The following is a 26,850-nucleotide window of genomic DNA, read 5'->3' as shown; positions in this document are numbered from 1 at the left end:
TTACCATGACTGTTTTGTATTTGTGTGCATCTTCTATATTTTAGTATTTACATCAGATTGTTGAAAAGATACTTGTGATAAACTTTGATTCACCGTGTGGCTTTCACGTTACCACCTGTTTTTATTTATATTATATATGCCTAAATAAATTCACTTTAATTTAAGTTCAATTTGTAAAACCTAAATTGCTATATCCACAGGTGCAAACTCAAAAAAATTCAAACAAACTTATTATTATTATTGATGAACTGCGGGTCCGTAAGAATGTCTGGTGATTATTATGTGTCTGATCTAAGTTAAACTGTTAAGACTGTTCTTCTTTGTCTATGTCCCAGTGGTGGATCCCATCAGCCCACCGCTTTGTGCAAGTACCCCTGCATTGTGTCCACTGGCCTTGCTCTGGTTGTGCCGCAGTGTGAATTGCATGTTGGCTGAGTGTGCAAAACGCTCCTCCTTTATTCACAAAGGGGAGAGATAGTCCTAAAGAGAACACACACGCTTCCCTCTCACGGCCCTCTTTGGAGGAAGCACGTGAAAGTATTTGCTGATGAAGCTATGGTGTGTGTTTGTTGGACGGATGCCACGGGTGCTTGGGCCATTGACTCTAGGCATGGGTCAGTCGTCGTCCATCAACCGGTCGACTAAGAGGATAACAGAGATTTGTGTCTTTTAGTTTTTAGACCTTTATCATGGTATAAAAACTCTGAAAGCCATCAAAGGACCACTTTTGTAACCGATTCACCGAAATAAAACTGTTTCAATTGATATCATTGAAAGGATCCCTGCAGAGTGCAGACCTATTGAAGTCTCTTAAAATATCAGGTCATTTAACAGCTAGATCATTTCAGGTTGTTAAAGGGATACTCCACTTTTTTTGGAAATAGGCTAATTTTACAACTCCCCCAGAGTTAAACAGCTGAGTTTTACCATTTTCGAATCCATTCAGCCGAACTCCGGGTCTGACGGTACCACTTTTAGCATAGCTTAGCATAGATCATTGATTCTGATGATTCCAGTAGCATTTCTTTCAAAATGACCAACGAGTTTCAATATTTTTCCTATTTAAAACTTGACTCTTCTGTAGTTAAACCGTGTACTAAGATCGACGGAAAATGAAAAGTTGCGATTTTCCAAGCCTATATGGCTAGGAACTACTCTCATTCCGGCGTAATAATCAAGGAACTGTGCGGCCGTACCATGGGTGCAGCAGGCGTAATGATATGACGAAGCACTTGCCGTCAAGAACGTGACAACCTGCTTGCACAGGGATGCCTTGCGGCATCTTGTGGAAGGCAACGAATGCCTTGTAGCATTCGTTGGTATTCGGTGTAACATTACGGTAGAATATACTCTCGACTTACTATCACAGCCCTTTACTACGCACAGAACCATGGCTAATCGCACTGGAAACCTAATTTGCCACCTAAATACTACACAAACTTAGTCCCGGTCATGTTGGAAGTTACCGAGCTGGGGACTATTTTCAGGTGCTTCGTCATATCATTACGCCTGCTGCAACCATGGTACGGCCGCAGAGTTCCTTGATTCTTACGCCGGAATGAGAGTTTTTAATGCTATAAAAGTTTTTAAAAACCATATGAACCCAATATTTAGAATAATTTTAAAACGTGTTTTAAACAAAAAAAGATTATTTAAAAAAAGAATCATTTTCTTTATCATATATATCATTGACCGTGTAGTTTTGCACATCCATAATTGCCTCAGACTCTGGCCTTGCCTTCTGCCTCAAATGGAGAATCCAGCTTGTGTCGTTGTTGGTGGGAATTTTCCTTGATTTTCTACAAGGGGAAAAAGGCATGCATCAGTGCTTTTTTTTTTTTTTTTTAGATTTATGATGGGAAGTTTTCCTGTGGTGTTTTTAGATGTGTTTTCAGACAGCTTTTGAATCGCAGTTCTAGCCTTGGAGATTAAACACCACAGCATCAGTTGGCAAAACCTGGAACTGTTCAGCTGTGAATGCGAGCATGGGCCACAGCTTTGATGGATGTAACAGATTGGATGCCGAGGGGTTAATCTCTGTAAACCCCAGTGCAGTAAGTATAAATGAGAATGGAAAAAATGAGTATGAATGGCAGAGAGACGAGCGACAGGAACGACCTGACCTGAACCTTAACTGCGGAGACGAGATTCTTGGGCTGCTGCCATCTCTCCTGTTTGTACTGTATGACTGGAGCCTGAGCGGTGTGGTATGTTAGCATATTATTTATTTGTACATGTGCTGACACATACTCGGTTACAAATTTAAGAGCTTAACAAAACAAACTCAGCCAAATGACTTCCTTATAACTAGCATTGTGTTAAGGGTGTGGACAAGCACAGGTTAATGAGTAAAGCTTTTATGGCCCATGTACACTCATAATGTCATTATTAATAATCCGTGTGGTTAAAATGCATTGGCTTTTGTATTAGCTTTTTAGTTTTGAGAGACCTTTTCTAATCTGACTTTTCAGACATTCAGTCAATCGATACAATTAATCCTGATAATGCATTGTTTGTGCTATCTACAGAAAATGTTTATACAACATTCATGCAATATAGGTTACATTATTTTCAGGGCTTTTTGATAATGAGTTTGGTTACCTGTACTAGTGTCGACTAGTCAATAGTCAATCATGTTGTTGTCTTTTATTCCGTGAAGTTGAAAAATTCACTAAACATTATTTCTAGTGTGCCTGCCATCCAGTAATTGCAATAAGCTTTCGGTATCATTACTTTTGATATGAAACGTTTTCAGCTTTCAAATTCTGTCAGTTTTATCGTGAAATTCAAGCAATGAATGTTGTTTTCACACACTTTAATGTGGCTTGACAGATCACTGTATCTCTATTTGCAAGTTATAGGAAGAAATACACATGAATGAACATCACAAGGTACGTTGAAAGAAACGCTACCACACATTACTAAAATGTTGCATAATAATAAATATACATTTCTCAATTTTTATCAATTCTCATTTTGATGAATTGATTCTTAAATCCCAAGATTCTGATATGAAACAAAGTATCAGCTTTCGAATTTTGTCAATTTTATTTCGAAATGCAAACAATAAATTCCGTTTTGACGCGGTTTAATGTGGCGTGACAGATCGCTGTAGCGCCTCAGGTCAAGATTTTTTTTTTCATTTTTTTTTTCTTCATTAAGATGATAATAACTTAAATTTTTGTAACTGTTTGTACAAATTGTTTTAATTAATTTTCTGCTTTGTTTTTTGGCTAATTGAAAGCTGAAAAAGGTTTTTATTATTAATTTATGAGAAAACTCTTGTCATCAGCGTAGCGCCACACGATATCTATAAATGTACCAAAGTATAGCTGAAAACAAAACTGTCAATTTGGAGAGGAAGATGTTTTGATCCCCAATACAATCTGTGTGCAAAATCATATAATTAACATTATTAACATGAATAATTCCATGATGCAGCAGGTTTCTTGAGGCTGCAGTAATATCATCCCAAATAACATAACCATTAATAGCAAAATAGCAAAAGTCCCAGGTCTTAATCCATAACCTGTCAATTAAGAAAAGTTTATGAGATTTCATCTTATAATTTGGAGACCATTGACCTTTTGTTTATTTTGAGTGAAGACTCCAGTTTGGCTCCCGAACGTGATAGAAAGAGCAAAGAAACTTGACTGATTTTCAGGCTGCATCATTAGACTTGTTTGCCAGAAAGAATCCCCTTTGCATTTCACTTTCTTTTCTTTTTTTTCAATTGCTGTCCATCTATTCTGTAAGCCATTTCTGAAATGCATCCCTATGTTTACAGAGGAAATGATGTGCACTCTGACCCGACCATTTCCTGTACAAGAGCATGTTTGTCCATTTGGTTGAGTGTCACATTCCTGTGCTGGATTTGGCAGTGTGAGTGTGTGCTGTTATTATGTCCCCAGCTCTTTATTCTTTTTTTTGTGCCTTTTTGCATTAAAGGAGAACTCCGGTCAATTTTAACATTGAGCTCATTTTTTTGTAAATTTGGAGTGCTGTCAATACAGAGAACAACGACAAAAATCGGTGTTATCCTCTTTTTAAAATTTGCACCCTATTGACTTGAATGGGGCAAATTTTAAACCTGCTTTTATTTCTCTTATCATCCTTGATGTGTCATTACAAGTGCCCAGCCATGTTGAGTGATTCCTTCAGAGTGAACACGAGTGAATCCGACTGCAGTAGATGTGAAAGATATGAATAAAAATGATGTTATTTCAGCCAGCGCAAATACCTGTATTTACTTCCTGTTTTCGGTCGAAGTCCAAAGTAGTCGATTGTCGAGTTCACGCGCATAGGTTTAGTTACCTATGATCACAATCGACTACTGTGGACTAAGACCGAAAACAATAACTAAATACAGGTCTGTGCGCTTGTTGAATTTATTGTCAAATTTAAAAAATAGGATAACACTGTGTAGGCAACACCGATTTTTGCCGTTGTTCTCTGTATTGGCAGCACTTTAAATTTAATAAAAATTGAGTTCTCCTTTAAGTTGCGAATGCAAATAAATGCTTTATCGGGTAAATAAAATAGAAGATAACTTTATTAGGAAGTGCAACGCAATTCATACTTTACATGGAACTGTAAAAATTGTAGTCTGATCCTCAAGCAATTCAAAGACATACAACCATCTTCTAAAAAACATCTGTTATCTTTAAAATTTAGAGAGACTGAGAATAGACTGAGACCAAATGATGCTATGACACGGTGAGCTCCACTTTCTGGCACACATATACAAGGAAAAAAGACAAAATATTTAAATAGTCAAAAAATTCTAGAATACACTACACTTGTAATCGCAAAGCTACATTTTCAGCAGCCATTATTTCAGTCTTCAGTAGCTGTTTCAATCTACCTATTTATGCGCAAAAAAATCCCTGCACTCTAAAAAATGCTGGGTTGTTTCAACCCAATTTTGGGTAAAATATGGACAAACCCAAACTTTGGGTTAAAAATGTAATGTAAAAATTTAACCCAAAGGCTGGGTTTGTCCATATTTTACCCAAAATTGGGTTGAAACAACCCAGCATTTTTTAGAGTGTGTATGCGCTCACTTGAGGTGAGTTTATGTGCATAAATTATGATGGAAACACATTTACCAAATGAATCCCTCGATGCGCAAAAAAAAAAAAAAAACTCACGTGGCTTTGCCTCAACAGTTGGATGTTATTGGATAACTGGACTAACTAGCTGACCAATTTCATTGCACAGCATCTCAAATGTTGTTTTAGTTATTCTGAACGAAATGCCTCAAAGTCTGTCATCAGAATGATTTGGTTTAATTCCCTCCCAGAAGCGTCTCACAAACACCAGGCATCCGAACGCAAGAGAACATGACACCGTGTATTGTGTTTTGCTGCGGGCTCTGAGACGCAAATCTTCTTTTAAGATTTAAAAAAATAAAAATAAAGAGCCACAGTGGCTTCCCTGATTGCAGGAACATACATTTTTATTACAAATATTTTGTGGCAGTTTTTCCAGGAATTGACGATTTTGTTCTTTTGGAAAAGGTGCTTTAATCGCAAATGTTTTATGCGATATTCCAATTATGCGCATATGTTACATTCGCTACTTTGGATGGAAACACAGCCTGTGTCACATGATCCTTTAAAAATCAATCTAATATACGGATTTGCTGCTCAAGAAACATTTTTACTATAGTATATATCAGTGTTGAAAACGGTTGTGCTGCCTACTATTTTTATGGAAATGGTCATGCATTTCTTTCATGAATCTTAGATGAACAGAAATGTCAAAATTTGCAACATTATACATGTCTTTACTGTCACTTTTGAAACCATTTAATCTGTAATTGGTGAATTAAAGTATTTTTTCTTAAAATCATTTAAAAATATTTTTTAATATTTTTCTTTTTAAAATAACAATGCAAAATACAGTTTCATGGCTGGTAAAATGTCCTAATTCACTCACAATACAGTACACTCTAAAAATGTTGGGTTGTTTTAACCCAAATTTGGGTCAAATATGGAGGAACCCAACCGTTGGGTTAACATTTTTAATTAAAAAATGTAACCCAACGGCTGGGTTTGTCCATATTTGACCCAAATTTGGGTTGAAACAACCCAGCAATTTTTAGAGTGTATGTGCAGAGGCAAAAAGATTTTAGGTGCTAATTGTAGTGTTTTAAAACTGAAGGGTGGTTCTTCTAACTTTACTGAAAGCGCCCTGAAATGAGTGTTTTATGTTAAGTTAATAAACTGAAACGCATACATTGAGTTGTAGGCCAACTGAGCTTGCAAATGTAAAGCGTCACCTGGGTTTGAGTCATCTGCATGCTAACAATGCTGGGCTCTTTACGGATCTCCTGGTGGGCTAATTGGATGACACATTAATTGCTTGGGCCGGTACTCGGTGAAGTGGAATGGTAATTATTGGGTGCTGCTTCTAATAAAAAGTCTCCCTCATCCATCACAGACGTTTGGTTGGCAAAGAGTTTTTTTATATAGAGATTTTTGCATTACTGGCTTATTAAGCAATGGGAATAAAGCCTGTGACAGCTGCAATGCGCCCCCAAGCTGAGCGAGAACATTTTGAGGAGGGCACAGCGAACAATCATGGAGCGAGTGTCCTTTCTGCCCTAAAACCTCTCTAGCCAAACCAGATGACTGTGTAATTGAAGTTCTGTTTCATTGCCTAAGCCATCTCTGTGCTGAGTTGATGTCGACAGAAGTGGACATGCAGTGAACAGAGGGATGTGTGAATACATGGTAGTGCTCCATGCTCCAAAATCCCACAATCCTGTCCCATGCCAGCCCTTGTTTAGTTGGCACATGGCTTTACAATGACATCATCTGCGGGAAGATAAAGATGGAAATTGAGACCCAGAAGGAGAGTCAACATAAGCCAAGGACAGTCTCTCAGTTGTACATGTTGATAGACTGAGATAGTGAGGGATGAGGTTGGATGAAAGTCTCTGCAAAAATGGTTGCAAAAGACGGTGGCAACCATTTAAAAATGAGTCACTATTGATTGCTGATGCATGATATATCAGTATATCCAACGCATTCTCATCCTAGGGCGTCATATACTGACACTTTTGACATTTCGTCTACATCCAACGCACATGGCACCCTTTAGCGCAATATGACACGCACAGAGCTTTGTTCGGTTATGGTTGGGTTTAGGTCTGGGGTAGTGTTAGGGTTAGACCACTAGGAGGCACCTTCTGGCCCATATCTATTTGCGTCTCATATTGACGCTAAAGGGTGCCATGTGCGTTGGATGTAGACGATATGTCAAAAGCATCAGTATATGACGCCTTGGGATGAGATCGGGCTGGGGATATAAACTGATAATTTTTTTTATCATTTATTGCAATCATTTCCTCTATTTTTACATTTAGATTATCTTTTACTGTCGTCAATCACATGTAAACACAAAGCAAATCTCATTTTTTCATACTGTACTTTATAAATCTTGTGATGCCTAAATTCACTTGTAGCATTTAAAATGTTTGATTTTAGTTTAGGATTTTAGACAATGGTATTTATTGGTTATCAACCAGAACATAATGTAATCGTCATCTTAGTTATTACTATAGTTATAGTTATAGTTATCTATTGGTATAGGCCAGAATGTTAATATTGGTGCATGACTGTTGGGAAATCTTTTTCTGAGGTTGTGCTAGAAGTTATTTAGTTGCACTAGTTGATCTTTGTTTCCTTCACCGCTCTCTTTCATGTTCAATGGACACAATGTTAGTCATTTGGTTTGCAAACAAATGACACTTATGAAACATTCAGAGCTGTTACTGAGTTCACAACTGTCTGAACCATGAGTCATTTTCCTGGTATGTTCACTTTAGAAAATAAAGCAAGACACATTTATTATACCTAATATTTAAGGCTGATTATTTTTCAATCGGTTTATCTATCGATTTTCTTTGGTTATTCTATCTTTTTTTTGTGGAAAATCTTGTAATTATTTGCTGATTAGTCAATTAATTATTTGGTTAACTTAACATATATAATAACCCTGACTTGCAATTAATCTTTAAATGTTTTAACAGCACATAAATCAACACATTTGTGTAATAAATGTCATCGATTATGTTTTTGCATTGTTCTACATATATTAGAAATTATATATAATTACATATAAACTAGAAAAACAGTTTGTCGTTTATAAAATGTCAATTGTAGTCTGTATCTTTAATTTAATGGCTCCTTCATCACAGCAACAGTGACTGTTATTAAAGGGTTGAATAAATTAAGAAGCTTTGCACTTTCCCTCGTTCATTCTCAATTACCCCCCTACCAAACCCACCGCATGCTTTCGGGGGTCTGCTAAAAGTCAATGGGCTCAGGGGAGGCAAGAGAGACGCGTCGTCCCGCTGTAACTTTACATGTGGTGTCGCTGTTGGACACTGTTACTTTAGAAAAACAAGTGATGTATACACTTTTCCATGTCACATTTGTAATATTTGCATTATTTTATTTTTGTATTATGGATTATTTTCTCATCCTTTGCCTCCTCGGAGGAAACTCCCATGACTGAAGCACTTCGGAACAGCCAATTTTATCGAGAGATGATACTAGCAGAAAAAAAAAGTTGCACTGGAGAAGCTGATGGCTCCCTAGTCATTTCTTTTAGTTTGCATCCCTGTTCTGGTATAGTTTTTGAGTGATGGATGGAAAGGTAGATGGATAGGTGGAGGTAGAGAGAGGTGAAGGATACGTTTTTGATGTCTCAGCCGTAAGTGCTGTTTTGACTCGGCATGACATATGCTGTGCGTTGACACGCTGCCAGGCTCTGCCCTTCAGGAGCCCAGAACACGATCTGCTCTAGTGGGACGCTTCCTGCCTTTCCTCTGGACACTAACCTCGTTTTCCAGAACCGCCTGCTCTGTCACGATAACGCCATAGGGGTTACATAATGACCCACCACCCCCTAAGCTCGTCCCCCGTCAGGCAGCATGGAAGGGCCAGAGTGACACAAACGCACTGTTGCATTGTGGGATGCGGTAGTCCCCTGCCAGATTTTGTGACTTAGTAAATGCATCGTCAATGCGCTGACCTTCAAGCATCTGCTTGGCGACATCATTAACCTTTGCCCTTCGCATAAAAGCCCCCTCACTTTCCTGACTGCTCAGATTCTGCCTGAGGAGGGACATTTACTAAAAATGGATCTTCCCAAACATTACGCTCATGTGATCTCGAAACTGTAGTGGTCTGTAGGGCCAGAATAGTTTACAGTGTTAACAATAAAACAATCAATACTTACAAACACAAATAATACTTTAAGTTGAATAGTTATTGGCTGTTTAGGTTAAAAAAATTACAAAAGCACCATAAAAGTAGTTTGACTCGAGCTGTATTTGTGTTTTTAAGTTTATTCTGTGGTGCGTTATTTGTATTTAGATATTTTTTCTATAATATAGTATACTTTTATACTTTTATTACTAAAAAAATCTTAATTTTAATGGTAAAAAAACTGTTATAATTGGTTAATGGTGTTTCCTTACTATATAAGGTGAAACACTGTTATAGATCCAATTAACGTTTCATGTAATTTTACATTAAAATGCAGTTAAATGTACAGGTTTTGAAGATGAAAAATTTAGAGTGAGAAAAAAATATTTAAATTGACATTCCCAGAATTTCCTGTGTGATACATTGTTTTTTACGGTAAATTTAAGTTAGTCTGTCCATATTTTTTTACAGTAAAGTTCTGTAAACAACAGTTGCATCCCCCCCCCCCCCCTTCTTTTACAGTCCAGATTATTTATAAATATATATTTATTCATAAAAAAAAATATTCAAAAGAATTCTACAAATATTTAGGCTATATGAATAAAAAATGTTTTGCTTGTGATTGTTATTGTATTAAAGGGTATTTTCAAGATATTTCCTTTCATATTGTAATTTAAAGTATATGTCATTTTTATGTCATTTACTTTTTACATTACTGTGTACAATGGAGGACACAACATACCGTAATAATGCAATATTAATATACAAAATTATACAATCTGCAAAACAGGAGAAATCTGTGCACTAGTTAAAATTTTGAAAAAATAGGCTATGATGATACCGATTCGCATGTAAACATGGGCCTTAAAGCGCACCTGAGGTGTAATATGGTTACTCTACAGATGTTTATTTAGCAGCCTGACAGCTGTTGGAAATGAACTGTTCTTTAATCAGGAGGTTTTAGATGTTAGTGATCCCAGGTGTCTGCCTGAGGAGAGCAGATGAAACCAGTTATGTGCTGGGTGAGATGGTTCCTCAGTGATCTGCGGAGTGTGTGTGATAGTGCGTTAGATGTGAGAGACGTTTTAAGGCCCCGCAAAAAAAGAAGTTCGAAATACATGACTATCTGTATACAGTTAGCGTTTTATATGTTTTATATATACAAAATAATTATACACAATACATACATATATTATGTAAACACAAACTTTTATTTTGGATTCGATTAATCACGATTAATCGTTTACAGCCCTACGTTTATATATACAATCTATTGCTTTAAAGCAGCTTTACAGTATTAAACAATGTCAGTGTCTTTACATTAGAATCACATCCATTCATTTTCTACTATAAAGCAGTGCTTTCATGTTTTTACTCCTGTCTAGGGGTGGAACGGATGAGGATGACAATGAGGATGAGGGTAATGAATGGCGTCCCGGGTCACTAAAGACCCGAGGTGTGCGTTTAAGGGTTAAATGCTGTTGATTACTCCTTGCATTAACTGATGAATTGTCCTAATTATCATTAGTTGAGATTCTTATCAGAATAGCACTTGTTAGTTGCAGCCGTAGTCGTTTGTAGTTACATTTTATCATCTGAACTTTGGCTCTCAACCAAGTGATGTCTATATATACTTGGAAAGACACGCGCTGCATCTGTCTCCATGAATTCATCTCACTGATAGCTACAGGGTAAGTGCGTTATATTCTCTTAACGGCATCTCTTCACTGACAAGTGCACATATCTCAGCTGCGCTTTTTGAAGTCCTATCTTCATTGTCACAGCGGAGCTTAGAAACCGGTTTTATTTGAGACTGTTTATCTCTGCGATAACTTCACAGTACTTTGGTTTCTAAATATACCACTGCGTTCTTTAATTTGGTTCAGTCTTTAAACATGTCTTTAAGCGCACCTTCTCTTGTTTTAGATCTAATTGCCTCGTTCCCGTTGCAGCGTGCTGTCATCCTAGTTCTTGTACAAGTGTGCTATTTTTGGATGAGGGTCGTATTGTAGTGGAGGTGGCTGAGAAGAGATTCGTCGAGCAGGTGAGAAGGGGTTCGCTTTTAAGAGGCTTGTGGATGCCAGTCATTTGTTCACGTTTTGGAGGGTGAGTGAGTTTTCAGAGCCTTTGCCTATACTTCCCCTGTGATTTGATCAATCAAGGAAAAATGAAGGGGAAAAACTCTATTCCGTTCAAATTGGAGCTGTCATGTAGCTGATGTGCTAATGGAGGACTGTGTGCCTGAATCTAGGCTTTTTGAGGACGCTACTCTTTCACATCATTTGTGTAGATGTTCAGCTAATGCCACTGCATACTTGTTACTCAAATTTCGACCAATTTTAGCAATATGGTTATTATTTGTACTATCATTTCAGCACTACGTCGAAAGCGTGTCATGAAATAATCACCCTTCCATCATGATACCATTTGCATGACTATTTGCATGATGCTTGTGGTGGAATGTTGGGTAGAGCCCTGAAGTCATGTGAAAAGCACTTGACGGTGTAGTTCACACAAAAACAACAATTCGGTCATCTTACTCACCCTAATGTTATCTAAACTCATGACTTTCTTTCTTTCTTGGAACACAAAAGGAGATGTTTAGCAGAATGACAGTCTTAGTCACTGTTCGCTTTTATTATACTGATAAAAGATGCAATGAAACTGAAGGTCACTGAGCCTGTCTATTTAAACCTTTATTACACAAAAGAAAGAAATTCCTACACGTTTGAAAAATGAGGGTAGGTTATTGACGACTTTTTCAGAAAATGTACTTAACAGAACCACTCATGCTATTGGTTAATGACCGATTTGGATACTCGAACAAACAGAATTAGGACCGTTCTATTTCATCAGATACGATCTGTAAACAGGGCTTTAAGTGTAAAATACCGAACTTGTCCTTTAAGGTCGTAGTAAGAAAAGTTGAAGATCACGTAGGATAGAAGCAGTGAGGGTAGAGATGAAGAATATAACACCGTGTTCTAACTACACACAACGCAACGCCGCGACACGCGATTTAAGGCATCTTTTCCATGTTAATCAGAGTTGTTGTTGCCCTAACCAGCCGCGACAGCGACACGCGACAATTCTTTTTTAGAAACGGTTTCTATTTTTCTGCGACGTCACGCTGGAGCAACAAACACAAAGTGTGACAATGATAATCTCAGGTACTGTTTATGTGCTTTATTTAATGTTAAAAGCGTGTCATGTGACTTTGAATATCATTTAGTGCTCCCAGCTTTGTAGCTGTAAAAGCAACAATGGATAATTCACCTCAGAAATGAAACAAATGGAAACAAGAACGTTCAAACTGTAAAGAAACAAATGTATTATTTGACAAAGATTGTTTTAGTAACTCAGTAGCCTATGTATTTGAATCGTGTTTAAATGGTGTGATATTTGTGCATTTGATTATGTAGCCTACTTATCCATTTAGGCCTACTCTCTGGTGCTGTGCGCTTGCCACGAGAGCCCGCCCACACACTGTTCTGATTGGCTGTGGGTTTTGATTGATTTGTACGCATCTCGCAGTCGCGCCGTGTCTAGTGTGGACAGACAAATTATTTGTCGCTGGATCTTATCACATCGCGTCTGGTTAGGACACTGTAACTACAACCTTGTAACTACAACCTTGCTTCATTTAGTATACGTGCCATGGTTCTATGAATATGCAAATTAGCCCCGCCTCCACTCACTCACACCAGCTCAGAGATCCACTCGTTGAGGATCACACGTTGATCTGATTGGGGGCTCGCAAAATCGCCCGCCCGACGTCCCGGGGCTATTGTGTTTTCCAGTCGGGCTACCAAAATGCATAACCGGCCTGCCCGACGGGCTATCTAAAATAGTGTTCGCTTCAGTCTTGTTATAATCAGATTCAGCACGTTCTTCGTCTTCAATCCGCAGTGGCGCCGAACAGAGCGCACGTCAGAAACAGAGGACAGTGTGTGTGTGTGTGTGTGTGTGTGTGTGTATCTGAGCCTCATTGGTCTGTCACTGCTCGTCAATGTCAGAATATTAGAGATTACCAATCAAATCAAAGTAGGCGGGATTTATATTCACAGAAGCTACTGAGCGCGAATTTGAGCAGAGCGACTCGACACTTCAGTTTATGGTCAAGTTCGATAATGTAAGTAGCTAAATGTAAGTAAACTAAATATTTCACATTTGACTTTTTTTTTAGGTCATAAATGTTAAATAAATGACAAATTATCAGGCAAACGAATTTACTTCGCCATTTTGAACTGAAAATAGGCCTTTTTGTAACGTGACTCGTGGAATGTAATTCGTTTACTGTCATTGTGAGGGGACGAGAAACAAAGCCGTTTTCATCTTGTTAGGCACAATATTAATAACGAATGTGTACATGTTGAGAATTAATATAGTACAATTTGTAGCCTTCAGTAAATTAAAAATGTTCAGCTTTAGGAGGGGAAGAGACAGGGCAAGATGAGGAGACTGAGAGAAAAAGAAAGAGTGATGGATCAGAAGTGAGAGCAGGTAACGTTATTGACAAATACTGCCCGCTGACATGGGTTTAAGCTATTTCTTATCCTTTTTTTGGCCTTCAAGCGTCTTGAAATGCATATAGGCCTATCAGAGAAATAAAAAATGTGAACAACCTTACATTTAGGACCTATTTGATTATAAAGCCCTGTCTACGGCCCTGTATTAAGATCAATAATGAATGTGTACATATTGTGAATAAATTTAATAAACTTAATTAGGCTACCTAGCTTTCCTAGCTTTCAGTAAATAAACGTGTCTGAGAAAATGATTCATAAATCAACCTATCAGCTGACCCCAAGTTTACTTTCGTCATTGACAGACAAAAATGAAAAGCCTATCAGTCAAAGCTCAGCTTTAGGACGGGAAGAGCCAGAGCAAGAGAAAAACAAAGAGAAAAAGAGTGATGCTGATGAGGAGAGAAAAAGAATCAGCTGTGTGACATGGTTTTAAAGCTATTGTTGTCCAATTTTTTTGACATTCAAAACATCTTAAAATGCACATATGTAGATCAGAGAAATCGATTTTCTCGGGCCCCCGAGAATGAAACTAGTTAATTGTGAGCGTTATACCCTTTATTTAATTTTTTATCATACCCTCATTGGGGGCTGAGCCAGAGACAGATTCATGTTCCATACTGGTCACACACATTTCACTTCAGAAAACCAGATGTATATTTGTATTGATGATTCTAATTTGATTATTTTATATCCAATTGTTGATATTTGTGTTTTGAAAAAGTTTTTGATTCATGTTTTGACTCCTAACCAATTTTCTACATTAAAAATTGACTTTTTATGTGGGCTAGTAAAATTCATTTCGGGCTACCAAAATCTGAAGGGTGCCTGCCCGAAGGGCTACCAGCGATTTAGAAATTCTGCGAGCCCTGGGTTACAAGGCAGTTTATGACGTCAGGAACACAAGCCATTTCAAACCGCGTTTTTTGAGACTGTCTTTGGTTCACTGCATTTTAAAAGAGAAAATACTCAGCAATGGTGCTGACTTGTGAATTTGTACATGCTTTGTCTTCAAGCACATTAAAAACACCACATAGACATAAACTACATTAAAAACTTGAATTTCACCACAGGGGGACTTTAAAATCAAGTTACATGTGGAAAAGTGTTGGCTACACTGAAAAAGAAGAGTCTTATTGATTTTCACTTGTGCTACAATCATCGATTTTGAAATCCAAAAAAGAAACAATGTTAAAGTAACACCATGTAGCTTTTGCTCTCGGGGTCCCCCTACAGTTAGGAAATATTATTGTCTTCTACTACTGTCGCAAAATCTGTCATGGTTACACCAGGGGATATACGTGCATTTGTTGACAAGCCGATACCCCCGAACTCTGCAGGAGGAGTTCTCACGTCGTGGACAGACTGCCTGCGTTGCGTATGAAATGTCTTCATCCCAGGTACAGTGGCATATGTCAGCATGTCATATGAATATAATTTCATGGGTTTAATTTTTTTCAAACGCCAAAAGATTGCGTAGCTCACGTTTACAAGCCAGCGTCATTATAGTAACGTTAGACTATTGGCTACTGTTTTACAGCCTTTGATTTTATCACTCTCCCTTTTTCTCTTCCTAGTCTCCTCCGACGAAACCTTTGCCTCCTTCGGTTTAGCTTCGGCCGTGACCGCAACATACAGACGCTATACCAGCCGGCAAACAAATGCTATTTGGGCTCTCACGTCCGAATTTGAGGAAGTGGGAGAGGGGAAGTGAGGTATGCCGTAAAGCAGTCGAATATTGTAGTTCTTTTTGTGCTCGGGTTACTCCCCGAACCCCGAAGTTCCGTAGTGCCAGTAAAAGCGATACAGACCCCGTCAGGCTATGGCAGACGTGTCATTCAACCTTTTGTAAGTCGATGTACCATCATAAGGGTCTTGGAAATATATTATGAATGTTGAAAAACTACTTGGTGTTGCTTTAAAGATTGTTTTAATATTTTTTGAAACCTTTAGATGTGCCTTCACTACTTTTCAGTCAGTGAAAATTGCTTCTGAATTTGTCAAGTTTCAGACCATTTGCCAAACATAATTTACCCTAATAGGACAAAATCAGTTTTAAATGGTGTCAGATGTAGAAAACTAATTTTGGAAAATGATTTTAGTCTTAGATAAATGTAAAATATAATGTCATTTATTATTCTTTTCTGTGATTTCATAATTAGTCTTGTAGAGTGTTAATTGACTGCACATCCAACTATAAAGGGACAGGTTCAACCAAGTTTTGTCCGCATTTATACACCCTCGTGTTGTTCTTTAAAGCTATTTGCTAACCTATTGTGATTTTTAGAAAGCGCACATGAGATGAAAAAAAAAAAAAGCACATAATATACTTGAAGGCTTGATAAACATTATTCACGGTCAAGTAATCATGCACTGATGTGAACACATGATTCAGAGATGCAGACCCTGAGGTCTAGCTTGTGAAAAGGGAAGAAGGACCCATGGCAGGTCTGCACTGTGTGTGTGTGTGTGTGTGTGTGTGTGTGTGTGTGTGTGTGTGTGTTTAGGTGCATCAAAGGGAATAATTCAGCAGTGAGCAGAGAGGGAACTCTATAGTACAAAGGGAAGGTGAAGGACACACTCAGTGTGAGTAAACAGCAGTTCTCATCGGACGGCTCATTAATGTCTGCTCCATATGCACATCTGTAGAGAGCTGTGTTTGCATAAAAGAGCCTTACACTATTGACAGTTTACTGTATCTACAAGAACAGTCCTGTGGTTATCTACGCTTTCTCTTTTTGAGATGTTGACATCTTCCATCTGTGAAGTTTTTTTTTTTTTCAGCTTTCCAATCAACCTTCTTTACTTTGTTCATCAAGTGAAACGGTGTTGGAAAGCAGTTACTTGTTAGTGCATCTACACTACCATTCAAAACTTTAGATAATTTTTATTTTTATTTTTTTTAACGTTTCTATTTCCATTACAGGAATAAATTAGTGTTTTAAAATGACTAATTTTAAAATATATATATGACTGTTTACTAGTCTTTCTCTAGCATTGTGATATATATATATATATATATATATATATATATATATATATATATATTTGAAGTATCGACTTGGTACCAAATAGCCATTTTTATGAGCAGAAAATCTAATTTTATGAGCAAGATAGACACCAGAGAGTCCCGAAACCCCCCTGGGGTTGAACATACATCGCATACATTTACATTGCATGCATTTTTCTAGCCAATAACCCGCCTTAAAGTGATCACATTAATAAATTATAGAGTGATTTGATTAATTCTTCCCATCCGGTTATTAGGGAAACATGAATATTCTATCGTCCTCTGGTTCAGTCTCTTAATATGCATACTGATGATATTTGAGGGTTATAGTCGAAGCTCTCTCTGGATTACCCGATGAGAGAGAAAGAGATGTAGAACCCAGGCTAACCTATTAAAGAAAATACCCACGTGTCTGATCCAGGGATTATGCCCAACATGCTCCAACCCGGGGTTTACTGTACATGGAGTAATGAGGAAGAGAGGAAGACTGCGAGAGACCCTCCATGTGGACGTCTCAGAGGGACTGGGATGGAATGAAATGAGCAGCTGTCGGTACCGTGCCATAAGAGACCTGCATATGGAGCGAAGATGAAGAGAGAGCCAAACGCACCAGTTCAAGGGGGTTTATGGTACCACTGATCATATCACACAGGGGTTTAATTGGGCAGAGGCCAAACAGAGCAGCTGCGGTACACCACATGCGAGTCATCCGAAAGCTCACGCCTCACTGCTTTATCGTGGAAGTTGGTGATATGAATGGGTTTCCTCAACGCCTCTAGTATTCTAGTTAAGCATTATTTACTCTTGAGCTTAATAGGTTTTCAGAAGGGTGGGCGGTAGTGTGTTTATTAGCAGGTATCAATTCATCATTCAAAAAGGTAAACCGAAACTTGGACTGCAGATATACAAAGACGTATTTGCTTTCCATTTTCAGTGCCAATCATGATGATCTCTTTCTTCAGCCCAGACGGTTCATGTCGTGAAAATATTCGCACAGTGGAATGCACAAGTAAGATGACTGTGTCATGACATCTTAGCTCGCTTTCATCACTTTCACTTTTATTCCCGTTCACCTTACTCATTTGCTAAACTGAACAGCCAATCAGGGGTGCGTTTCCCAAAAGCATCGTTAGCCAACTATGGTCGCAAGTTCCGTCGTTATCAGCATAGCTCAACGAGTCGGTGTTGAAAACATAGTTCTATCGAACATTCGCAAACAGCATCGCAAAAGTTTAGTGGTTGGATCGACAGCTCTCGACTTGAGGTTAGAAGAATAGTTTCTTGTTTGCATGGCATGTGGACTCAATTAATCCTTATCTTGAGCCAAATAAGCAAGCTGACATTCAGTACAATCTTCATATTTTATTTAGAATACATACAAATGTCATTTAAGTTTGTCAAGAGATTTAAAGCGTTGTTTTTGAAGAGTGCGCATGTGCTAATGTGCTGGAAATAAAGCAAAATAACTGAGAAAAATTTGAAATAGTCATCAGATGCCATATCCGTATTTTATAGCAAAACATCTAGCATTAATTCGAACTCAAACAGATTCATTAAAAGAAGTTATTACTCCACCACCTGCGTGACATCATTAACCAACGTGGTTGAACGACCAATTTGCTACTAAGGGTTCGAGAAACAGTCGTGACTGGCTACTTAATTTCTTCAACGATGTATCGCACTATGGTAGTTAAGCAGCGAGTTGCGTACGGGAAACACCCCAGAGTGATCTCTCTAACCGACGGCCCCAACACCGATTCCACAGCCGATCATCACATCGCTGGTGTGTCACAGCCCTAATATTCAGATTTTGGTGCTCAAGAAACATTTATTATTATTGTCAATGTTGAAATCGCTTGTGCTGCTTAATATTTTTGTGGAAACCATTATCATTTTTCAAAAGAAAGTTTTATTGTCTTTTGCAACATTCCACCAGTGGACTTTACAGTAATTTTTAATCAAGTGTTGTAATCTCATTCATTTTAAAACAAGTGGTCCATTTCTTACTTTTTAAAATGTCTCTAAGTGGATTGCAGGGATTCCGTATGCTCATGTCTTGCTTCCCCAAGAGTCACAGTATAGCGTAATATAGATGTAGCTGTGTGTGTGTGTGTGTAGCGCTGCTGTTAGATAGGCTATAGATTGAGATTTATGGCTGTAGGCCTATCACCGCCATGATCATGCCAGGCTCCGCAAAACATCCTCTCCTCTCTCATTCCTGACAAGCCCCTTTCTCCCAGCCAGAAGACTCATGTTCACTAGCCCTTTTTCATTACCTCAGTGAGAGAGAGATATGCCTTCAATCTTCGTGAATGAATTCTTCTCCGGCTCTCGCAGCTGCGGGCTCTCGTTCGTCTCCATCCCCAGAGCGTGTGCCCGTAATCTTGTGTTCGATTTGAAGCCCCTTGTTTGATCACGGCTGTCTGTTTAGCTGCCATCTCCCCGCTCGTATCATACACACACAGAGAAACCCGACGGGATCTGTAGGCATGTGTGCCACTTTGGATGTTTGTTCATGCTTCGGCTTTGGACCGCAGGTATCCTATTTTCTACGTATTCATGTACGTATAATAGACCACTGGCTTTTTACTGTGTGTGTGTGGGAAGATGCGTGTCTGTTCTAATTTAGAGCTGTAGAGATACTTGTTTGTTTTAGCGTGTGTGTGTGTGGGAACATCCGTGAGAGCTGTATGTAAGTATGCAGTGGATACATCGCCGCTGGGGCACAGAGTGAGTCATTAGTTGTCCCAGTGGAAGCAGCTGGATGACACACACACACACACACACACACACACACACACTCACGGAGAGCCTGAAGTACATTTTCAGGCCAGTCTAGTTAGGGCTGCCATGCGGTTGGATTCATTAGCATCTCATTTGTGTCTTTAGATGTCTTATTTTGAAACTTGTACCTGTAATCCTGAGATCATTGCAGCCTAGGGCTAAAGGTTGTGAGGGAAATCTGGGATTGGTGGTTTCTAAAGCTTCAGAGAAAAGCACTCCTCCAATACGCACTATGACAGCCCATTTCTGGTGCTTATTACGTCACATATTAGGGGTGGGAATTTCAAGCACCTCATAATTTGATTTGAGTTTGTTTCATGAAATTGATTAGTGGCCGACCATTATAGGATTTTTATTGGCCGACATTAATATTGATGTGTAGAGAACATGGTGATTTTAGCAAATTTTGATAATCTCAAAATGGCCAAATTTAGTAAGATCAACCAGTAACCATGATTTCAGAATAATTCTCAATGATTTATAATAGTCTTTTTTTTGTGTGTGTGTGTGTAAAAAATTTGCTTTAGTGAGACATATATGTTTGAGTTTAAAAGAATAGTTCATCCATGGAAATTATGTCATGGTTTATTCTGGTTCTTATTGTTCCAAACTAAAATGTCTTAAGAACCACTTTTATGATACTTTTATGGTGCTTTTTTTTTTTTTTTTGGTCAATTTGGAGCTTGACAGCAGCCATTGACTTTAATTGAATGTACAGTTGTTGAATCGATTGTATAATCATTTAAAAAAGCCCGACAATTCATCTGTGAATCAATTCAGATATACAGTACCTTATCATAACTGCTTGTACACAGAACACCATGAACAGCTAGAGCCAAGCCGAGCGTTTGTGAGGGGTAAAGTGGACTAATTGTGTGGGCAGGCTTGGGTGTCTCGTAAAAGAATTCATTGTGTGGCTTGACTGAGATCTCTTCTGGTTTGACTCAGCGGACATGTGTGCCGGGCATGTTTGTTTTGACAGGTGCTGAAGCCCTTTTGTAGCACTGCATTTGTGCTCAGTGTAACTGTAGCTGAGAGCCATGCGGGTTAGCGAATGCTGGTTAGCCTCGGTTTGCCTCTGGCGCTGTGGAAGTCACGAAGAGCGCTTGTCAGAGGCTTGCCCTGTAGCGGAGGCAAGGTCAAACCCTCGCACAAGGGAGATGAGCAGGTAATGAGACACCAGAAACCTGTGACATCCTTTCTGTAAATGGCTCTCTTTGCTGAAGGGCCTTTTGTATTTTTGTCCGTACCTGTTTTATGATTACACTGTGGGTGAGTTAATGTAAGTTTTTAACATGCGCATGCGTTGCTGCAGGGCATCGCCGGCATGCTTGGTTCCCCGTATATTCCCCTTTTGATCACAGCAGGAATACTTGGAGATTGTGTCATGAAGATTTGCAGCACTTCAGTTTAGTATGATCTGATTTACTGCAGGCCTACGGTGAACGGAAGACCTCCTTGACTGTAACTGCTGAAGGATGTGTGTTTATTCTCTCAATTAATCCATCAAACCAAGTCTTGCATGATGTTACACACTAGAAAGAAACTCATGTGGACTATTTTACTGATAAAGGATGTATATGATTTATTTGTTTTGATGTGGAAGGGCGGGAAAACGGCAAACTGGATTTTTTAAAGCACAAGTGACCTACATCCAATTCATCAATGTATGCTTAAAGGGGTAATTCATTACTGGCAAAATGGGCTTTTACTAAAACTTGGTTGTCTTAAACGCTATAAAAAAAAAAGTGGTGCTACGTGGTTGGAGAAAAGAGATGTGGCGTTCTCTTATGCTAACTTTAACACATATAATGCACTTTTGATTTTGTCTGTGGACTGTTTAACATTTTTGAATTAAAATTCATTTTGATATTTATGTAGGGACCAATATGTAGAATATATTTTTTTTAATTGTAACTGAGAAGACTTCTGCAGACCCTCTTAACTGCGTCAAGGCCCCCCTTAAAATACCAGATAATTTGAACGCTAGGTTAATTTAAATAGTAACATGTCATGTGGTGTGACCCCTCAGAAACTTTTGGTATAGCCTGTAAACCCTAATGCTCAAAATAATTAATTGGTTTGAGTAGGACAAACTTAAATAAAACTAATTAGTCAAACCGAGCAGTCAAATTAACTTTTATTTAGCACTTTGTTTTTCTATCAAGTACACAGAACTGATATATTTTAAGTGAACTGATATATTTTAAGTAAACTGAACTGTGTCATTGTTTTGAGTTTATGAAATTATTTATTTTAATTTAGACAAACTTAAGTTTAACTGAAAGGGCTGGGATGTTTATTTCCCAGCATGCTGTGCCGATGGCACTCGAAAGGGAGAGTAAATCCTAAAATTAAGTGTAATGAAAGTGTTCGCATTGAGATTACATGAACGTTCTAAGGTAAATGTATGAATTAGTGTACTCAAACATTTCAAGTTAAGAACAATTAAAATGTATAAGTACAAAATAAAATCTGCCACTTCTGCTTACTTAAACTTTGAATTTCATTTTTTTTTTTTAAATTAAGTCAACTGATTGCCCTAAATGTTTTGAGTTTTGCCAACTTATTCGAGTTTACAGTAGTTTGTAATATTTGTAAAAAATAAATAAAATACATTAAATACATCTGATATATTTTTAAATGTTATTGAAAACAATTATTGTGGTCTGTTTAATTTTTTTCCCTTTGTTTCACCACATTTTTTATTTAATGTAAAACCAACATAAATATAAAAAGTACCTTCCATTTGTCCTGTTGTGGACAGACTCAGGTGCGTGTAGTTGAACGTGCATCTGTATCCGGTGTAGACAGCGTCATATATTTTAATGAGCTCTATTTTGCTTTCGCCGCTAAGCGACGCTCACATCCAGTGTAGGCCAATGCCAGTCTAGGGACTGAATGACAATGGGCAGGCCCTATGGTGCGGTGATGTATATCCATTTGTTCTTGCACTGAAGGCAGACATATGCAAATGTATTTGCCTTTGTGACGTCACAGATTCCGCAATATCAAAATGAGCCATTTTTGGATTAAATCTGGATTAAATAAATGTTTTGTTTATAATGAGGGCGGCGTTTTAAAGCTATGAAACTTGCAGGATATACAAATACCTCGTATATGTCAAAAGATCAAGGCAAATTCGATTTTTCATGTCATGACCCCAAAAATTTCCTCAACGTTTGGTCGCAAACGTTTGTTCTTTCTCAATGTCATTTTAACACCATCCCCTTTGAAAAATCAGTGGATTCTCCGAGTTCTTTGATGAAGCGTGAACTAGTGTGTAGGCGCCCTTAGCTTTGTATGTAAAATTGTTCTTTTTAAATGGCAGCATGTTGTTTCTTAAACCTCAAGGAATGTCTGCGTTCAACCTCGCCTTTGTCTAAGGCAACAGTGCTCAGACTGATGGATTCCATTCAGACTAACATGGAAAACACCCTGGGGCGATGCATCGGGACGATTTGATTAGCGACTTTAAACTACTGAGGAAATAAACACCACAGGGAGGGAAGAATCTCTGAGCTGAATTTGCAATACATGCCAAATGCTCTACTGAAAGCATGTTTAATGTAGCTTGAGCGCAGTTGGTTTTCTAGTTGCATTTGTGGGCTGTTTTCCGAACTATGTGTTTAATTGTAACGGATAAGGAATCCCTTGCAATGCATGTCAGCGCTGGGTTGTAGAACAGGATGGGCTTGTCGACCTTAGACAATATCCTGCCTGTTGTGTGTGATATGTGACCCCAATAGAGCTGAAAGAGATAACATGCCATAGAGCAAGTGTTCCCACAAATGTGGGCTTTGACCTCTCTGTGACATTTTCTGTGAATAAACCATACAACATCGTTTCTATAGGGAGAAGACAGACATCATAAGTGGGTAACACTTCAAAGCTTTTGTTCTCGGCGTATCTCTTCTTTCCGGTATGTTTGTGTGTGCAGTGGGAATATTGTTGAGCTCGCAAACAGGAAAATAAAATAAAATAAATAACCTCATTCTGAGGAGCAACCAACCAAACAAGCAGCATGAGAGGGAATTATGAGTTTGAAGGAAGTGTAGGAATCTCAGAAGAGCAAAACCAAGAGACTCAAGAAGTTGAATAAGGGAAAGTGAGTGTCATCTTGTTTTCTTGTTTCAAAGCATGGAATATGATATCCTATACACTTTAGTTCAAAAGTATGGACATTTAACATTGACATTTTATAATGTTACAAAATATTTGTATTTCAATTTCAAATAAATGCTGTTCTTTGCAACTTTCTATTGAAAAACCACAAAAATACTAAACATCACAACTGTGATGAACACAATGACAAGAAATGCACAAAATCACCATATTAGATCATAGGACGTCTGGAGGATCATGTGACACCGAAGACTGGAATAATGATGGTGAAAAATAAGCTTTGCAATTACTGTAAAATAATTACATTTTAAAATAAAACCGGAAAGTATTATTTTAAATTGTGATAATATTTCACAATATTGCTGTTTTCATGTACTCTTGGTTAAATGAATGCAGCCTTGGTGAGCATAAGGTACTTCTTTCAAAAACATTCAAATAATCTTACTGATGACAAACTTTTGAACGGTAGTATATTTTCCCCATTGAATTTCCAGCAAAATGAATTATACTGTGATATATCCTGCCATAACTGTCATTTGAAAATACTCATATCATTATATAGCACCCACCCCTAAAAGCGCTGATAAGAAAAGAAATGATTAACAGTTTTCCTGGTTTTTAGAGAGTGAGCAAGCATTTTGGAAAAGGAATCCAAACTATGCGATTTGCCATTCAGGACCACCTGTTCAGTGCATCTCTGGTGTGCTGGGCATGGCAAACCCTTTTGTTTCAGTTTGTGTGGGCTTCAGTCTCCTCTCTCTGTTCAGCTCCAGACACCCGTCCGCCTGTCCGTCCCTCGCTACAGAGAGGGTTTGGCCACTGCACCCATAGAAACCTGCAAACAATGGCCCACACTCGTGAAAGAGAATGCTTAGCACGGGAAGGGATATCTGTGTTGCACGGTAATCTGTCCTGGGGAGATGAGCGTGAGAGCTGTCAGACCTATGACATACATGGAGGTTACCCACGTTCCTGTGTGGCGTAAGGAATGGCAGTGTTCATGTGTATCCCAGGAAACAAGTGTCTGATGTTTAATTGTCATCTTAATCTGCGGTCTCATTTACCGTTTTATTTTTTTGGTGAATTTTTACTGACAATATCCAGCCATTTCAATGAATTAACGCGATCTGGAATCTCACGTGAGGGCGAAATATTTTCCCAAACAGATTTTGCTACGGGTTCAACTCAAGATTGTCACGCTAATTTGACGTATTGACCAACCAAAAACTACTCGGTTTGAAAGTGTCTTCTGTGTGAGATGTGGAGCTTTTATATGTTTTTGTTTCATAGTCCTACATTTGGTCATACAAGCACATAGTTGGTGTCATTATATTTTAGTCAGGTGATTTTTTTTTTAAATAAATGCATAAGAGATGGGTCAAGATGATCAACATGTGATCCAAAAAGAGGTCTGGGCTTAATTAAGTCTTTTTTTTTTTTACGTATCTTGCATATTTTAAATGCCTTGGCAAGTTATAAATTGTTTTACGTAGAGCGGCATGATTTTGGATAAACTGAGAATCACTTTTTTTTTTTTTTTAAATAGAGATCACGATTCTGATCAGACAACAAAATAATATGTAATTTACTAGGGATTCTGACAACAACAACAAAAATCGGTTTGAATGAGTGATTCTATGACTCACTCATAAATACTTGGCTTGTCTCATTACTAGATGAATCAGCTTTCTAAATGACAAATACATTTTTAACAGTCACTTGTGGCCACCTTGGTGGCATAACAATGTAACCAATACAATCGCTTCCTCCCATAGATATCACTTTCTATCCGAACTAAACTTTTATCCCAGTACTTCTGTGATCATTTTGAATATTTGTAACCTGTGAATGTGATTTTGTCAAAGGTTTAATAGACATGGCCGAATCGTTGTCATTTAGGAATGAGATCATGTGGGTGTTTGAATCGAGATTGCGATCTTTTAAAGATTAGTCGTAAGGCTCTAGTTTGACGTTTAAAAAAATGTGTCGAAACATTCTGCATTCTGTTGCTTTCCGTTTCACCCCATCCCGCTGTGCTGAAAAACACCTCCTAAAGCTTGTCTCATCTGGGTCAGGTAAACTCGAAACCAGCCTAATTGTTCGGTTTCTTTAGGTCAGTGTTTCTCAATCGGTGAGTTGGGTCGCATGACCATTATATGTGATTGCGGAGTGTGCAGTCAAGAAAACAAAACTTTATTTTTTATTCCAAATGTTTTTCTGATGCGAGACTTTTATTTTGAAAGACATGCGTGAAAGCAGTTGACTCTTCTGTCAGACGCACTTAAAGTAAAGTGCCTAAGAAAACCTTGTTGCCTAATTCAGTATCTGCGGTCAGATGAGATGTTGTCGTGTCATTATTTGGTGCATTCTGTGTTTTATTTACCATGGTAACTAGCTTCCATAACCTTAACCCCTTAACATTTTTCACTTTGTGTTGTTTGTAATATTTTTGATGACTGTGGTGCTAACCATATAATACTGTTTATTCATCAGTGTTAGTGATATTCTTACAATCTATGTGAATGTTAAGTTAAGTGGGATGGTACTTGTGTGTGTGTCTCAATGACTTTTGAGAAACCAATTTGATTGATTTAGATTCCTAAAAATGTGGGTTGTGGCTTAATGACCACGGAAAATGTGCGTCCCACTGCCAAACCAGTTGAGAAGAACCACCACTTTAAGTCCTAGTGGTCAAGTAATCATTCAGACAACCCATCAGCTGGTTGATATTCAAAATTTGTAATTTTTGCACATCCCTAGAACGCATAATATTTATTCATAGATTTTGAATATATTAGATGATCTTTGATGGTTTCTTCAAAAGTATTCAGATGAAATCTGATATCTGGTGAACATTTGTGTGGGTTTTTCTTTAGGCTATAGGGTCAGGGTTCAGGGGTCATTTCAGGATCAGCGGGTTCTTTAGATTATTACGCTGAGGGCTGAGATGCATGTTAAACAATGGAAAGATTGTTTGCTGAACAATGCCGAATTCATTTGTGGGAAAAGCATTGCTGGAACAAAGTAGAAGAATGACATCAAAGACAAACAATGCTTTTTCACTGCACTCAGTCTTAATTCAGATCATCCTCATTATGCAAAGCGATGACAGAAACCTTCCTGATTCGGTTGTGACACAAACAAGGTTGCTTTTTTTTAGTGTAAGCTACATGAAGTGTAGCTT

The 26,850-nt window shown here is 38.1% G+C and overlaps 1 protein-coding gene across 2 annotated transcripts in view; it reads left to right on the top strand.

The window, feature by feature from the left end:
- The window catches only part of nck2a (NCK adaptor protein 2a), a 61,843-nt gene that overhangs the window by 13,689 nt on the left and 21,304 nt on the right, over positions 1 to 26,850 (top strand). The window contains exon 1 of one of the 2 annotated variants that reach the window (XM_079618230.1): positions 11,148 to 11,265. The exons of the other annotated variant lie outside the window; for it this stretch is intronic. The gene's annotated coding sequence lies outside the window, so the exon portion shown is untranslated. Of the gene's footprint in view, positions 1 to 11,147; positions 11,266 to 26,850 lie in introns of those variants that run through there. 2 annotated transcript variants of the gene reach the window in all.

The sequence above is a fragment of the Phoxinus phoxinus genome, assembly GCF_949152265.1.
Source record: "Phoxinus phoxinus genome assembly, chromosome: 7".
NCBI lineage: Eukaryota > Metazoa > Chordata > Actinopteri > Cypriniformes > Leuciscidae > Phoxinus > Phoxinus phoxinus.
Note: the sequence above shows the minus strand (reverse complement) of the source record. Positions and strands in the feature narration are given on the sequence as shown.